Source organism: Odocoileus virginianus, chromosome 4, assembly GCF_023699985.2.
Source record: "Odocoileus virginianus isolate 20LAN1187 ecotype Illinois chromosome 4, Ovbor_1.2, whole genome shotgun sequence".
NCBI lineage: Eukaryota > Metazoa > Chordata > Mammalia > Artiodactyla > Cervidae > Odocoileus > Odocoileus virginianus.
Window position 1 is genome coordinate 38,218,815 of NC_069677.1, and position 15,809 is coordinate 38,234,623.

A 15,809-nucleotide genomic window follows, 5' to 3' on the forward strand; every position below is an offset into this window, starting at 1 on the left:
TAGAGCGGAGGAAGGGATGAACAGGTGGAGCGCCAAGTGTTTCCAATATTACTCTGTGTGATACTATAATGGTGGATACATGTCATTACACACCTGTCCAAACCCATGGAATATGCAACACCGAGAGAGAACTGTGATGTAGACTATGGACATTGGGTGATTATGATGTGTCAACGTAGGTTCATTTTGTAACAAATGTACCACTGACTGGAGATGTTGATAATAAGGCAATGCATACAAGGAGACAGGAAATATATGGGATATGTCTCTGGGAAATGTATGTTTGCTCAATTTTGTTGTGAATTTAAAATTGTTCTAGAAGATAAAGTCTATTTAAAAAAAAAAAAAGGCTTGCACATAGTTAGGAAATATTTCCTAGATATGTAATTCAAAGTGCAAGCCATAAAAGCAAAGAAATTGCTGTCTTAGACTTTATCAAAATTGAAAACTTTTCTCTTTAAAAGGTATCATTAAGAAAATAAAAAGTCACAGATTTACAGAAAATATATGCATGTCATATACATATGATAAAACCTTTCCCTCCAGAATTTTTAAAAATTGCATATTTTTATTGAAAGATATTTGAATATTTTAAAGAATATAAAAAAGTTTTGAAACTCTAAATGATGATGACAACCCAATTAAAAAATGGGCAAAAGATTTAACTAGATATTTCACCAAAGCAGATACACAAATGACTAGTAATAAAGGTAAAGAATCTGCCTGCATTGCAGGAGACCTGGGTTCAATCCCTGGGTTGAAGATCCCCTGTAGAAGGTAATGACTACTCACTCCAGTATTTTTGCCTGGGAAATCTCATAGACAGAGAAGCCTAGCAGGCTACAATCCGTGGGGTTGCAAAGAGTTGGACACAACTAAGCAACTAACACTTTCACTTTCTTAAAAAAAAAAAAAAAATAAGCACATGGAAAGGTGCTAGTCATCATTAGTCACTGTTGTTGTTCAGACCCTAAGTCGTGTCCAACTCTTTGAGACCCCATGGACTGCAGCACACCAGGCTTCCCTGTTCTTCACCATCTCCCAGACGTTGGTCCAATTCATGTCCATTGAGTTGGTGATGCCATCCAACCATCTCATCTTCTGTCGTCCCCTTCTCCTGCCCTCAATCTTTCCCAGCATCAGGATCTTTTCCAATGAGTCAGCTCTTCTCATCACATGACCAAAGTATCGGAGCTTCAGCAGAAGTCCTTCCAATGAATATTCAGGGTTGATCTCCTTTAAGATCAACTGGCTTGATTCCCCTGCTATCTAAGGGACCCTCAAGAGTCTTCTCCAGCACCACAATTTGAAAGCATCAATTCTTTAGCACTCAGCCTTCTTTTTTTTTTCATCGTGAAAGTTACATTTAATTACAATAAAGTTGAGAAGATGAGGGTAGACTCAAAAGGTCAGTATTCATTTTTGTATTTCTAAATAGAGTAGACGCCAGTTTATAGAATATAGCTGATAACATTACAAACAAACCAAATAGCAACATTAACTATATTCTCAGCAAAACAGTAATTTATGACATTTCTCCAAAAACCAACATAGTTCCAAGTTCAACAATAAAAAGGAAAAAAAAAAGTCACCACCAGTTGCTACTTTAGAGCTCAAGACATTGTTTTCTACAGAATTTCATGTTTCTACAGTTTGGTTCTCTGTTTCAGAGTATTAATTGCTTTTCAGATGAAAAACCTGGGTGGCAGAGGTGTGTCTGTGTGTGCTGGGGGAGAGCCCAGGGTGGAAAAATACTGGGAGTAACAAGAGGTTCATTTCTCTGGTCAGACAACCAAGTGAGGAGGTAGTTATTCTGAGAACTTCTCAAATAGAGAATATTATATTGATCTATTGAGAGTTGGGGAAATTGCAGGAGCTTCTTTTTGAGACTGAAGATAGCAACAGGAATACTTCTCCTCCAGGGAAGTCAGGACCAGGGTGTCAGTGCAGCTTGACAGTGGCTCTTTTCTGATGTGATAACTTTAAAAGTATCTTGTTACATTACCACACACGGCAACCCCATACAACCTTGAGCGCCATCATCACTGCTGTTCAGTTTTTTCATTCGGTACTGACGTATTTCTCTTACCAGTGTGTAAAAGGCATCTTCAACACCCTGTCTGGTCTTGGCTGAGGTTTCAATGAATGGAATCCCATAACGTTTGGCCAGTTCATGGGCTTGTTTTGTGTTGTTGGCAAATCACACTTGTTTCCTACTAGCACCATAGGTACATCATCCGAGTCCTTTACGCGCTTAATCTGTTCCCTGTAGAGGTTAATGTCTGCAAATGATTTGCTGTTATTGATGGCAAACACACAAAGGAAGCCTTCGCCTGTCCTCATGTACTGGTCTCTCATGGCACTGTACTCCTCTTGTCCAGCTGTATCCAGTATGTCCAACAGACAGGTCTCACCATCTATAACCACCTGTTTTCGGTAGGAATCCTCTATGGTGGGATCATATTCATCTACAAAGTGGTTCTGGATTAGCTGGATTGTCAGTGCACTTTTCCCGACACCACCTGCTCCAACCACCACCAGTTTGTACTCAGTCATTTCACACCAGCAAGAACCTCTAGCTCCACTGCCTCCACTTCGGATAGATTACGAACACAACCGGGAAAATTGTTGGGAGACCCCGGAACCGCCATGAACAGCCCCCACTAGGGAGCGGCACTTCCGGCCCCCGCACTCAGCCTTCTTTATGGTCCAACTCTTACATCCAAACATGACTACTGGAAAAACCATAGCTTTGACTATATGGACCTTTGTCAGCAAAGTGATGTCTTTTTTTAATACACTGTCTAGGTTTTTCCTTAGTCATTAGGGAAATGTAAATTTAAACTTTAATAAGGGAATTCCCTGGTGGTCCAGTGGTTAGGACTCTGAGCTTCCACTGCAGGGGGCACGGGTTCAATCTCTGGCTAGGGAACTAATCCTGCAAGCAAGCTGAATGGTGTAGCCAAACAACCATAAACATAAACTGTAATAAGATACCCTCATATATCCATGAGAATGGCTATGATAAAAAAAAATTAACAATATCGAGTGTTGGCAAGAATATGGAGAAATCAAAACCATCATACATTGTTGGTGTGACTCTAACATTGTAGAGCCACTTTTGGAAAACAGTTTACTTTAAAAGTTAAACATAAACTTAGCACAGAATCTAGTAATAACACTCCTAAGAATCTATCCAGGAGAAATAAAAATGTAGACCCCCATATATCTTACATGACTGTTCACAGACACATTATTTATAATAGCCAAAAACCAGAAACAATTTAAATGTTTATCAACTAGTGAAGAAATAAAATGTTGCACATCCATAAAACTGAATACTATTCAACGATACAAAGGAAGAAGCTACTGATAAGTGAAAGTGAATGTCGCTCAGTCGTGTCCGACTCTTTGGGACCCCACGGACTATACAGTCCGTGGAATTCTCCAGCCAGAATACTGGAGTGGGTAGCCTTTCCCTTTTCCAGGGGATCTTCCCAACCCAGAGATCGAACTCAGGTCTCCCACATTGCAGGCAGATTCTTTACCAGCTGAGCCACAGGGGAAGCCCAAGAATACTGGAGTGGGTAGCCTATCCCTTCTCCAGCAGATCTTCCCGACCCAGGAATCGAACCAGGGTCTCCTGCATTGCAGGTGGATTCTTTACTGACTGAACTAAAATTGATGAACTTCAAAAATATTATGCTAAGTGAAAGAAAAAAGACACCAAAAACATACATATACTAGGATTCTATTTATAGGAAACATCTAGAAAAGGCAAGAGACAGAAAGCAGATCAATGGCTGCCTGGGTTTAAGAGCAGGGACTAAGTTAGTACGAGGGAACTTTGGGAGTGACATTGTACAAGTCTATAACAATCAAAGAATCATACACTTAACGATGGCCAGATTTCATGGTGTGCAAATCGCACATCAATAAAACTGTGCTTTTTAAAAAGGACTTGTAAAAGAAAGTTCATAGCAGTTTTCTTCATTTAAACCCCAAACTGAAAACAACCTAAATGGCCTTCCAATAAGAATAGATAAATTAATGGTGGTAGACTCGATGGACATGAGTTTGAGTAAACTCTGGGAGTTGGTGATGGACAGGGAGGCCTGGCGTGCTGCGATTCATGGGGTCGCAAAGAGTTAGACACGACTGAGTAACTGAACTGAACTGAATCAAGCAGTGGAATACAAGCTATTATAATAGCTATTATAAATAACAAATTTCTGAAACATACAATATGTATGAATCTCACAAGCATTATGTTGACAAAAGACGCCACTTTTGTTTTCCTATTGTATACTGTATTCCATTCATAAAAGTCTGTTTGCTGTAGACAAACTCTGAATCAAGCACACTTATGTCCAGAAGGTATGGTATGTGTGTGTCTATCTGGAAATCATAACGTGTCAAGTAGTGAATATAAATGAGTGGCTAACGATTTAATATTCAGTTTAAAAATGTTTTAATTATGTCAAATGATAGACACATATATTTAACATGTATATGTTATTTAACATAATCAAACTCATTCTTTGCATATTTATTCACCGACCTACTCCAAACATATTTATAAACAGCCAAAAATATATTCCTGACATCCAAGTTCAAATTGTGCCTCAATCACAAAAATGATGTTGATATTTCACTTTTTCTTCATGAAAGGATCTGAGTGTACCTTTCAGCACATGAATTTCCTGGTGCGTTCCTGGGAAGAAGAAAAGTGTCAGGTGACCCAACAGTCCCAGATTCATGAAACAAAAACAAGTTTGGTACCAGTCAGGTCCAGGACCAGTAAGTGAGGCTGTCACGTCAGGCCTCCACTAACTTACTTCACGTCCTGCTGCTCCACTGGAAGGCAAGTGAAAACATGCAGACACACACCCTGAAGGAAGCTGCTGCCTACTTGGCGGCAGATATTACAACTCAGAACTCTGGCCAGGAGGAAGAAACCATCATAGGTAGTCACCCATCTTTCAGGTAACCCCCCTCTGTCTTCCCAAACCTCCAGAAGTCCCACTTAGAACCTGCTCTGAGTGGGGCCTTGATGCGCATGACGATAAACAAGGCATGCCTGCTGCCTCCAGAGAAAGTGCCTACAGACCACACTGTCCAGTGCCTGGGAGGATATCTGTCAGGGTCTTTCCTACACTCCTGCTGCCTTTTAAAGACTGTTTAGAAGGTCTGTGCCTTTTGATCCAGGATCTCCACTCCAGGAATTCAGCACAAGGAAATAATCAGAGCTGAAGGAAGTACGCATAGCCTGAGCAGCTCACTTTGGCATACTTACAGTAGCCTACAGAACACTGCTGCCCCAAATGGATAGGAACAATTTAAATGCCTCGTAAGAGTTCAGTTCAGTCACTCAGTCATGTCCAACTCTTTGCGACCCCATGGACTGCAGGATGCCAGGCTTCTCTGTCCTTTACCATCTCCTGGAGTTTGCTCCAACTCATGTTCATAGAGTCGGTGATGCCATCCAATCATCTCATCATCTGTCATCCCCTTTTCCTCCTGTTCCTCACAATAGAGAAGTAGTCATAATTCATTTGACTTAATTCATACTCGAATTATAACAGTGATAAGATGGACTACTATCTGCAGCCATGAAAGATAAGCTCTTCAGAAAGATTAAAGAACCAGACAATCCTGACGATACGGCGTTAGATGACAGAAGATAAAAGCTGTATATATCAAGGTTTCTCACATGGGAGACACTGGTGAAATTCCCCATGCCACTCAGACACTCAGCTGATCTGAGCATCAGTGTTATTGACGGGAGTGAGCTGTTGTGCTCAGACAGCCTTGACGGTAGGGGACGGGAGGATGACAAGCAGGGGCACACACAGAATTATTCCAATATTGGGCAAACAGGAAAAACATGAACACACACAGATCAGAGCTAATTAACGCCAGGCAACCTGTGATTGGTAAGGTCATGGCCTTGTAGACCAACACTTCTCAAGCAGGAATGTGGATGATATGAAATGTGGGTTATGGTTCACTATGTCTGGGGTGGGGATGAGGTTCTGTACTTCTAACAAGCTCCCAATGCGGCTGGTCCACAGGCCACACAGGGACAAGCCAGGCTGCAGACTGCACTTCCGGGAGGGACAGATCCGAACTGGGCTTGCAGGAACTAGCTGAGTATATGGGTGTGAGTTTACTTTTTTGTAATCTTCTATGCTTGCTAGGTTTTCCACAATGAAAATTCATTGCTTTTGTAATCAGAAAGAAAACCTTTTACTATTCAAAACCTTTGACTCTCACCACTAACAATAAACGCTGGGAAGGGTGTGGAAAAAAAAGAAAACCCTCCTATGCTGTTGTTAAGAATGTAAATTGGCACAGCCATTATGGAAAACAGCATGGAGTGACCTGAAAAAACTAAAAACAGAGCTACCACAGGATCCAGCCATCCCACTCCTGGACAAAACTTTAATTCAAACTCTGGTGGCTCGGTGGTAAAGAATCTACCCGCCAATGCAGGAGACATGGTTTTTAATCCCTGATCCAGGAAGATCCTACATGCTGTGCTAAGCCTGTACGCCAAGACCATTGAGCCTGCGCCCTGCAGCCGGGGAGTCACAACTAATGACGCCCACACACCCCAGAGCCTGTGCTCTGCAACAAGAGAAGCCGCCACAAGAAACCCTCACACCAGAACTAGAGAAAGGCCCCTGCTCGCCACAGCCAGAGAAAAGCCCACGCGGCAGTGAAGACCCAGCACAGCCAAAACTAAGTAATTAAAAAAAGATACACATACCCCAGTGTTCAGAGGGGCACTGTTTAGAACAGCCAAGACACGGAAGCAACCTAAATGTCCAACAACAACTGAATGGATAAAGACGTGCTCTACATATAAAATGGAGTATTACTCAGTCATAAAAAGAATAAAATAATGCCATTTGCAGCAACATGGATGGATCTAGAGATTATCATATTAAATGAAATAAGTCAGACAAAAACAAATACCATATGGTATTACTTATATGTGGAAGCTAAAATATGACACAAATGAACTTATCTAAGAAGCAGAAACAGACTCACTGCCAAGGGGAAGGAGAGGAGGGGAGCAATGGATTGAAAGTTTAGAATTAGCAGGTGCAAACGGGATGTATAAACAAGGTTCTACTCTATAACACAAGGAACTACACCCAACATCCTATAATAAACCATAATGGAAGAGAATAAAAGAAACTATATATATATACATATATATATAACTGAATCACTGTGCTGTACATCTGAATCTAACACAACATTGTAAATTATATGTCAGCAAAATAAAAAACAAGAAAACCTTCGACTTACTAATCATTCTTGTAAAAATCCACCCCAGGTAATTCCCTGATGGTCCAGTGGTTAGGACTCTGCATATCCACTGCAAGAGGCCCAGGTTCAATCCCTGGTGTGGGAACTAAGATCCCGCAAGCAAAAAAAAGAAAGAAAGAAATCCATCCCAAATAACAGGAAGTGAAACTGAAAGGGAAAAATGCTGTTTCTACTCACAATACTGCTGACACCAAATATGTGGGTTTTTGCACACCGAGCAATTCTGACACTAACTACCCAGCGCGAGCACAGAGCTCACTCCTGTGGACTGAGGGCTCAGTCCCAAAAGACTGCTTTCCTCTTCAGATGGCAGCTCAAAGTCCCTGGTTCTCACCTGTACCTTCCACCAAGTGCTTATAAATCAGCGGTTCTCAAGACCCCCTCCTCTGGCTCGATAATCTGCTTCAGTGGCTCATAGAATTTACTTACAATTACTGGTTGACTATAAATGATACAATTCAGGAGCAGCCAGAGCGAAGAGACGCACAGGGCAAGGTACGGGGAAGGGGCACCAAGCTTCCCTACCCCCTCTGGACACATGATCCTCCCAACACCTTGATGGGTTCGCCAACTCAGGAGTTCTCCAAACCCCTTTGCTAAGGGGTTTCATGGAGATTCCATTACACAGGCACGACTGATTAAATCACTGGCCATGGGTGACTGAATGCAATTCTCCAGCACCTCTTCCCTTCTGGGGGTGGGGAACAGGGGCTGAAAATTCCAACCCTGTAATCACATGCTCGGTTCCTCCAGCAACTAGCCCCCAGATCAAACCCCAGTCTCAGCAATCAGCTCATTAGCATAAACTCAGGTGTGGTAGAAAGAGGCTTATAAAGACTAACAAAAGATGCTTCTCTCCTCAAGAGCCCAGGAGCCACGGAAGTAGAACAACTATATTTACTTCTTATAGCACAGAATCAAAGGCTTCCATACATTCAACTTAGAATGATTCACAACATTAAAAAAATGAGCAAACACTTAGCTTTCTAATATTAAGAGAATGGCTTAAAAAGGCTAAAATAGCAAGCAGTTATTATAAATAATAGTAAAGACATGGAAAGAATGCTGTAACAAACATTAGTTTTGGTGTGACAGATCTTAAAATGCTAACATAAAATGAATGTTTATAAACTGTTATACTTTATTAAAAGGCAAGGGGCTTCCCTGGTGGTCCAGGGGTTAGGACTCTGCACTCCCAATGAAGGGGGCCCGGCGGTTTGATCCCTGATCAGGGAACTAGGTCCCACAAGCTGCAACTAAGACCCAGGGCAAATAAATTTTTAAAGAAAAGAAAAACAAACAAAGGCAAAACAAAACTGGAAGGAAATATGTCAAAATGATAATGTCTTTGGGTCCTTGGATAGTTGGGTCACAAAGGATTTTTTTCCCTTCAACTTTTCAGAATAAAGCTGAATGGAGGAAAGGGTACCAACTGGGGTGGGTGGGGAGAATGGCAGGGGCTGGGGGGGACCCCCTCCAGAATGTGAGAAGGGAGCAGCTCTGTGGCCACCAGCTGGGGTGGGGAGGGCGGTGGAGGTGCAGGCCCTTCAGTAGCCCCTGAACAACTGGTTGGGGGCAGAGGAGCGGAAAGGCAACAGTTTCATGAAGGTCTAGACCCTGGTAGGAGAGGAAAGAGCCCCTCCTCCTCCCCCCCGAGCCCGCCGGCACTTCCAAGAATGGGTCTGGGCAGGAGCTGTCAACAGGGAGACCTCCGCCTCCTCTGCTTGCAGGGGACTCTGAAGGGACTGGATACCTTCCTGGACACAAAGGATGTTTTCAGCTCCCCGGGAATACTTCAGTTCTCCACCTCTCCCTTCCCGACCCCAGGATGTCATCACTCCCTAGGATTCCTTAAGTACACAAAGAATATGAATTCGGTGACCTTCTCTGATAAAGTAGAACTTTAGCCCAGTCCTCTGTTCCCATCTCTGGCCTAAACCTCAGTTCCCTCATGTATGCCTCCTGAGAGCAAAAGGTAACAGAAACAAATGCAAACAAATAACCCCATACCACTGGTCAAAGATCAAATTAGATAGCCCTTTTAAAACTACAAAATGCTCTGTAAATACAGATTAACAGCATCTCTTTCTCCAGGTTAAAAGTAAACCTGCCGGGGTGCTTGGTCTTTTGATTTCATCACAAAAGGGCAAATCAGAGACAGTACTTCACTGGGCCTAGGTCAAGATTTCATCACATTCTGTCAGTTCCTCGAAAAATACTCCCATGAGTGCGCTTCCCCAGCTGACAGACGGACAGACGAGGTACTGGACAGAACTCAGGTGTCTGTGAGCCCTGCCTGGCCTGCTCCTCCTCAGTGAGGGGGGAGCCAGGGGACTCCTCTCCTTTCCAGAATCGGAGTGCATTTAATTTCCAAACAATAGGGCTTTGGCCCTGGGTCCTGGTCGTGTTCTCATCATCAGTTCCAAGGCTGCTGCTCCACTCCACCAAAGCCCTTGTTGACATCTGTCACGGAGAACGTTTCCCGAGGCCACGAGGCAGGCCAGGGTCCCTCTGGAAACAGGGAGGTCAGAGCTGGAACTCGTTCCTACCCTGCGGCCTGCCTTCTAAAATTCTGGGGGGGAAATCCCCCATGTAAAAGCAAAGAAGACGGGGCTCCAGTGGCAAAAAGTCAACCTCACCCTCGCAGCCCCGTGAGATGGGCATTATGAGCACTAACATTTTACACAGAAGAAGGCTGAAGGGCGGAGTGGTTAAAAAAAGCAGAACAGGTCAAGGTCACACAGGGAGGTGGTGGGAGAGGCAGACATCAGCGACCTGGCAAGAGCGCACTCGGGCGCCACGCCTGACCTCACCTGTTTGCTCTGGTTGGCCAGGGAGGAGAGGTCCCCATTCTGAGGACACACCCACGCACCTGAATCCCAGAGCTCTCCAGAAAGGATGTGAGCAACCCACTGGCCTCTAACCGCTTCTTTCAACCACACCAAGCAGCAACCCCCCCGTCCCATGTTTCTTCTCACACTGGGGCATGCACACACCCAGGCTGACAGCTCTAGCGACAAAGGTCTCAAAACAAACATCATCTGCCGTTTCTTCAAAAACCACTCCAAAGAAAAAAAACAAAACCACTCCACAAGGTTCCATCTGCATTTCCTCTTTAGTCACGTTTCCGCCTCACCCACCACACCCCCGTCCACACACCCACACCTTCCCACAGCCACACACAGTGAGTTCAGGGGAAGGAAACCAAGATATAAATGAAACTCCAAATGTAGACAGGGGGGGAGAATATCCGTCCCTTGACCTACAGGCCACCCTTGGGGGCCTCAGTTCCTCCTGCCTGCGGAGCTTTCAGACCTGTCACCAGCTGGAGAGGGGTGGGCACAGCATGGGGAAGTGAGTACCTTCTGGAACCCCTCAGAGCAGCCACAAAGAGCCAGCGCACAAGCTCAGAGTCCCTGTGGATGCCAAAGTCAGGCTGCTTAAAGAGGGAGGGCTTCTTCGTGGCCCACCTCTGCAGAGTGCCCAAGACCCATCTTCCCACCCACAGAGAGTCAGTGGTTTGGGATTTTGGAGGCATTTCTCTTTTCCTCATATGTTCTCCATTTCTACTGTACTGTAGGGGCAGTAAACTATTCTGTATAAATGAGTAACGCAGACAGGATGTGAGGAAAGTGATGACACCCCTTGGATTTTCTGTCACAGAATTTGCTGCAGACTAAACACAAGAGTCTTCACTCTCTCCAAGGAATATGCTCTTTCCCTTTTCTTGGGGCAAGAGCCCTCAAGCTGTCTCCGTGTGGAGTAGATGCACACACAGGAAGACCTCTTAGGGTAAGAACAGTGGGGCAAGTGCCATGGTCCCCTGCCTCAAGGATGGGGCCACTGTAAGGAGTGGTGGAGCCCAGGGGCACCTGGGGTACACTACCTTTTCCAGAGGGCTGCCCCAATACTGCCTCTGGGAGTTTTGGGGGCAGAATACTTGAAATCTCTCAATTGTCGATGTTAGCTCAGCTTCATTTTTTTTTTCCCCCCAAACTCTGCACTGGACTGATAAAACATCTCAATTGGCACATGCCCCCAGTTTTAACCAGTATGGCACAAAAAAAAACAGTTTGCCTAAGGCTGGATGGGAGGGAACTCTGGGGGAGAATGGATGTATGTATATGTAAGGCTGAGTCACTTTGTGCACCTGAAACTATCACAACACTGTTAATGGGCTATCCTCCAACGTAAAACAGAAAGTTAAAAAAAAAAAAAAGATAGCTTGCCTAAACTAATCAACCAACTTTCTAGAGATGGAAGCTTTGCTGTTTGCTGGAGTTTGGACCAGCACAGAGGCTGGAAATAACGTAATCGCTAAGATCCAGCCGATCAAAGTTTGAATCCTGGCTCTCAGCTGCCAGACCTCAAGTGAACTACTAACTCCTCTTAGCTACAATTTCATCTGCAAAATGGGTTGAAAATATCCAATTTAAAGAGCTTTGTGAGAATTAAAAACACATGTGTGAAGACGACTTGACCTCCTAACGAATATTACATTTCCTTCCCCCATATTGCCAAAGAAACCACCTGGCAAGCCATCCCTTCTTTAGATTTTCAACGTTCTCATCTGTTAAAAATGAAAATAATCCTCCAGCACGGCTGCTCCTCCTTACAGAATGGGATGAAGTGATGGAGATGAGAGGAGAGTGCTTACAAATTAGAAGATGATTACTGACTAGATTGCCAACACCCTTTTCTCTCATTTCTAGTCCAATAAAGTGGTATGTAATTTGCTTTTCAGTGTGTTTATACCCTTTTATAACACTATGCAAGGAGAAGATGGTGTCACATTTGTGGTAATTCCTTAAAATGGCTATTAGCAATCAGCTCTCCAGAACCCAAACCCACCATCCTCTCACCAAGGAGAGCAAAGTTAGTTCACTCCCTGGTCACAGGGAGTGGCGAGTTTCTCTTCTCTCTCCCTGCTCTTGTTTTAGAGAATTGAGGTAGAAAATAAAAGCTACTTAACAGTTGCATTGTTCTTTTATTTACACAAAGAAAACCAAACCACAAGCTAAGCAATTCCACTAAGGACCATCATGAATTCACTCCAACAGTAAGGGGATTTCATTTTCTCATGCACTACAAGGAAACTAGGAGGTGTTCTGGCATTTCCTCAACAGAACCTGACTTAAAGCATCTTTACAACTTTCATCCTAGTGAATCTATATGGGCAAGGCCTATGCTGAGGGATTCATCTAACACTTCAAGTTTCAGCTATCACAGATTTAACTTACTTGACCTTTTTCTCTTAAAAGAAAGGAGGCATTAAAATCAGTTCCACAGAAGCTACTGAGAAATGTGGGTTTATCTTTGAGGACTATGCCTCCCTTTCCTCCACTTTAATAGCTCCCTTGTACTTCTCCAAATTACTAATCAGGCATGACAGAATGAGTAGGAATTATAGGAGAAATCCAGCAGGGGTAAAAATAAGCAAGTAGGATGAATGTTATCGATATGACTTCCCACGTCCCTCCTCTTGAAAACAGGCTTCTTGGAAAAGTGCAGAAATTTTAGAAACAAGTTTCTTGCTAAGTATTTACACTTCATGATACCTGAAGCAAACAAGGTGAGAACAGGAAAAAAGGATACACACACAGATAGGATCTCTTTCAGATAACAGGTAAATCTCCACTCACTTTTGTTTTCATAATGTTGACTTTTTATTGATGTTTCTAGTGCTTCCAGAAGTGTACACAAACCCTAAGTGTGTATGATTTTATTCACTACTCTGAGCTCTGTTTTTTTGTTGTTGAGTGTAACTTGGAAAGGATTTGGGCAGTTCAGAAAAACTGCTAACACATTTTACACAACCTGTCCGTTTGGAGGCAGCTCAACCCCCAGGCTTGCTAATACTCTTTGTATAAAAAAAAAAGGCTGACCCAGCATCCACCTGCATCAGCTTGATCCTCTCAGCTTTGTCACACTCAGCAAATAGGGTAGGCGTCACAGCAAAATAAAGCAGCACCCCCCAGAGGAAGAAAAAGACTTGTTGAGTGGAGAGACAGCCTTTACACCAAGTTAACAGTGAACACTTGTGGAAGGCTTTGAATCTAGAATCATCAGTGTTACCCTCCAAATCTGTCTTACACACACACACACACACACACACACACACACACACACACACAAAGCTCCACAGGTGGTGTTACTTTTCAAGGAAAATGCCATAAAAAAGTAGGGTCAGCAGTACAAAGCAGTCCCTACCCCAATACCCTTCATCCAGCTTCAACTATTAACAATTCATGTCCAGCCTCCATCTTGTTACCCTTCACTTCTCCACTGGCAGCCCTCCCCCAAACTGGATTATTTTGCAGTAAATCCTGAGCTTGTATTTCAAATTTAGAATGTATTTCTAACAGCAAGGGTTTTTTAGAAACTGTAATCGGTATACCATTACCTAAAGCAACTAAACAAAACTAATATTCTTCATACTATAAAATAACGGGTACAAATTTCCCCTATTGGCACAATTAAACTTTTTTTCATCAAATAAGCACCCACCAAGGTTTACACCTCTCACTGCCCTCTTGTCTTTTAAACAGCTTTTAAACCACAGGTTCCCATGGCCCAATGATTCTCACAGCTGGCAGGCTGCTCCTCATCTGCAATTCCCAATAATTCAATTCTAGAGATACCACAAGGACAACCCAGTCTTAGAGGCTGTCAAGGGGAAAAAATGCATATGTTAATTAGTAGTTTTGTCATTGAAGAAGCTTAGGAATAATCTGAAAAGCACTTGTGAAATGATCTGAACTGAAGCCATTAGCAATTCTGAGGTCCAAACACTCATTCCTAAGTCCTTTGCAATTCTAGTCTCTGTGGGTTTATCTCTGGGGTTTGAGCAACACTCTTCCCCCCAACCCCGCCCTTACCTGAGTCATTTGCACCAGCAAAGCAATAATGGAGTGAACCCAGCGTGTTTCCTCCCGGCTGGACCTTCCTCCGCGGGCCACGTCCTCGCGGCCGCCTCCGGAATGCGGTGGGCGGGCCCTGCTGCCACCTGCCCAGGTGAGAAACGGAGCTTCACTGAGACTACAAATTCCGGAGGGTTATTGAGAGAATTTTGAGCCATCTATGACAGTCACGGATGAACCAACCAGAACACCACGGTCTCTGGGAACAAACAGCCTGAAAAGTCCTCGGCCTTAATCCCAGTGTCCGGGGCTCGCGGGGTACCGTCCCCAACGCCCGGGGGCCAGGAGACTGTACGCCCAACGAAGTCCGCCCCCAAAGAACACACGAGCAGGTGCGTGCGCGACTATACGCCCACCTGTGTGTGCCAGGAAGGAAAGTCACACTATTGCTAAAACATCAACTGTTTCATAATGTTTAACAGTTTTCTCCTCGGCGAAGGGGGTGCGGAGCGTCTGGGTGTGAGTATACGACCAACCCAGACCACCGGTTCCATGCCCGCACCCCAGTCCCGGAGCCCCAAACCCGGGACCGACCCCAGGCGCGAAGACTACGACCACCCCTCAGCCGGACGGGTCAGATTCGGGCGTCCTCGGCTTTCAATTCAGGGCCCCCATCCTCTCCAAGGACTAGACAAGCCCAGCCTCTGAATCCTGGGGAAAGAAATTCCTCTCCCTCCCCGAAGCGCAGAGTGCCGCCGAGGAAGCCGGGAGCGACGCGGTACCGCCGGCGCCCCGGAGTCCCCGGTGGGGAAGCGGCGGCTAGAGGTCGGGCGCCGATTCCCGCAACTCACCCGATGCACGGCGACTCCCGGCTAGCGCTCCGCGTCCGAGGCGCTGGCGCCGGACCAGACCCGCGACGAGGTCGCCGTCTGGACACCTGCCGCGCCCGGCCTCAGGTGACCACGGACAAGTGTGGGCAGCGAGCACGGACCTCCGTACCCCGCAATAAGCCCGCGGTCACTCCGCGCGCCGCTACCAGGAAGTGCGGACGCAGCCCTTCGAACGCGCACGCCCCGTCGCGACCCCGGCGGGAGACCGGCCCGAGAGCGCCGCCTGCGGGCGGGGCGGCGAGAGGCGTGCGAGGCCAGCCACCTCTACCCGCAGGAGAGGGGCTGGGGTCGGCGCTGGCACGGCGGACGCCCCAAGGGTGTGGGGTGGAAGATGAGACCCCCTTTTGAGTGCCGGGCCTTCAGACCCCCCTCCCCCTGCCCAAGAAGCTCCCATGTCCTCAGCAGGATGGGCATGCGGCCACTATCAGTTTCCTCCAGATGAGGGTATGCACAGGGTGACAGAACTTCATGCAAACAAACGTATGTGAATCCACATTTTAAAATAAAACTTCAAATTGCATATTTGCAAGTAGTACATTTTTATTGCATTATCTTTTTCTCTGTCAACATTACTAATTTGTTATATTTATTCAACAAAATATTTGTTGGGTACCCACGACTTGCCAATCCTTTAAACAGAATGGGAATTTAATATAATTAAATTATATTAAGTTATATAATATATAGGATATTATATGAAATTCCTATCCTTTAAAAT

At 44.9% G+C, this 15,809-nt stretch overlaps 1 protein-coding gene and 1 pseudogene across 2 annotated transcripts in view; both read right to left on the minus strand.

Moving 5' to 3' along the window:
• Positions 1 to 15,213, minus strand: part of GPR160 (G protein-coupled receptor 160) — a 50,584-nt gene extending 35,371 nt beyond the window's left edge. For both annotated transcript variants that reach the window (XM_020882126.2, XM_070466440.1), the window contains exons 1-2: positions 15,053 to 15,213; positions 14,220 to 14,347 (exon numbers count right to left, since the gene is read on the minus strand). The gene's annotated coding sequence lies outside the window, so the exon portion shown is untranslated. The remainder of the gene's footprint in view (positions 1 to 14,219; positions 14,348 to 15,052) is intronic.
• Positions 1,410 to 2,688, minus strand: LOC110130285 (GTPase NRas pseudogene; annotated as a pseudogene).
• Positions 15,214 to 15,809: the final 596 nt, after the last annotated feature.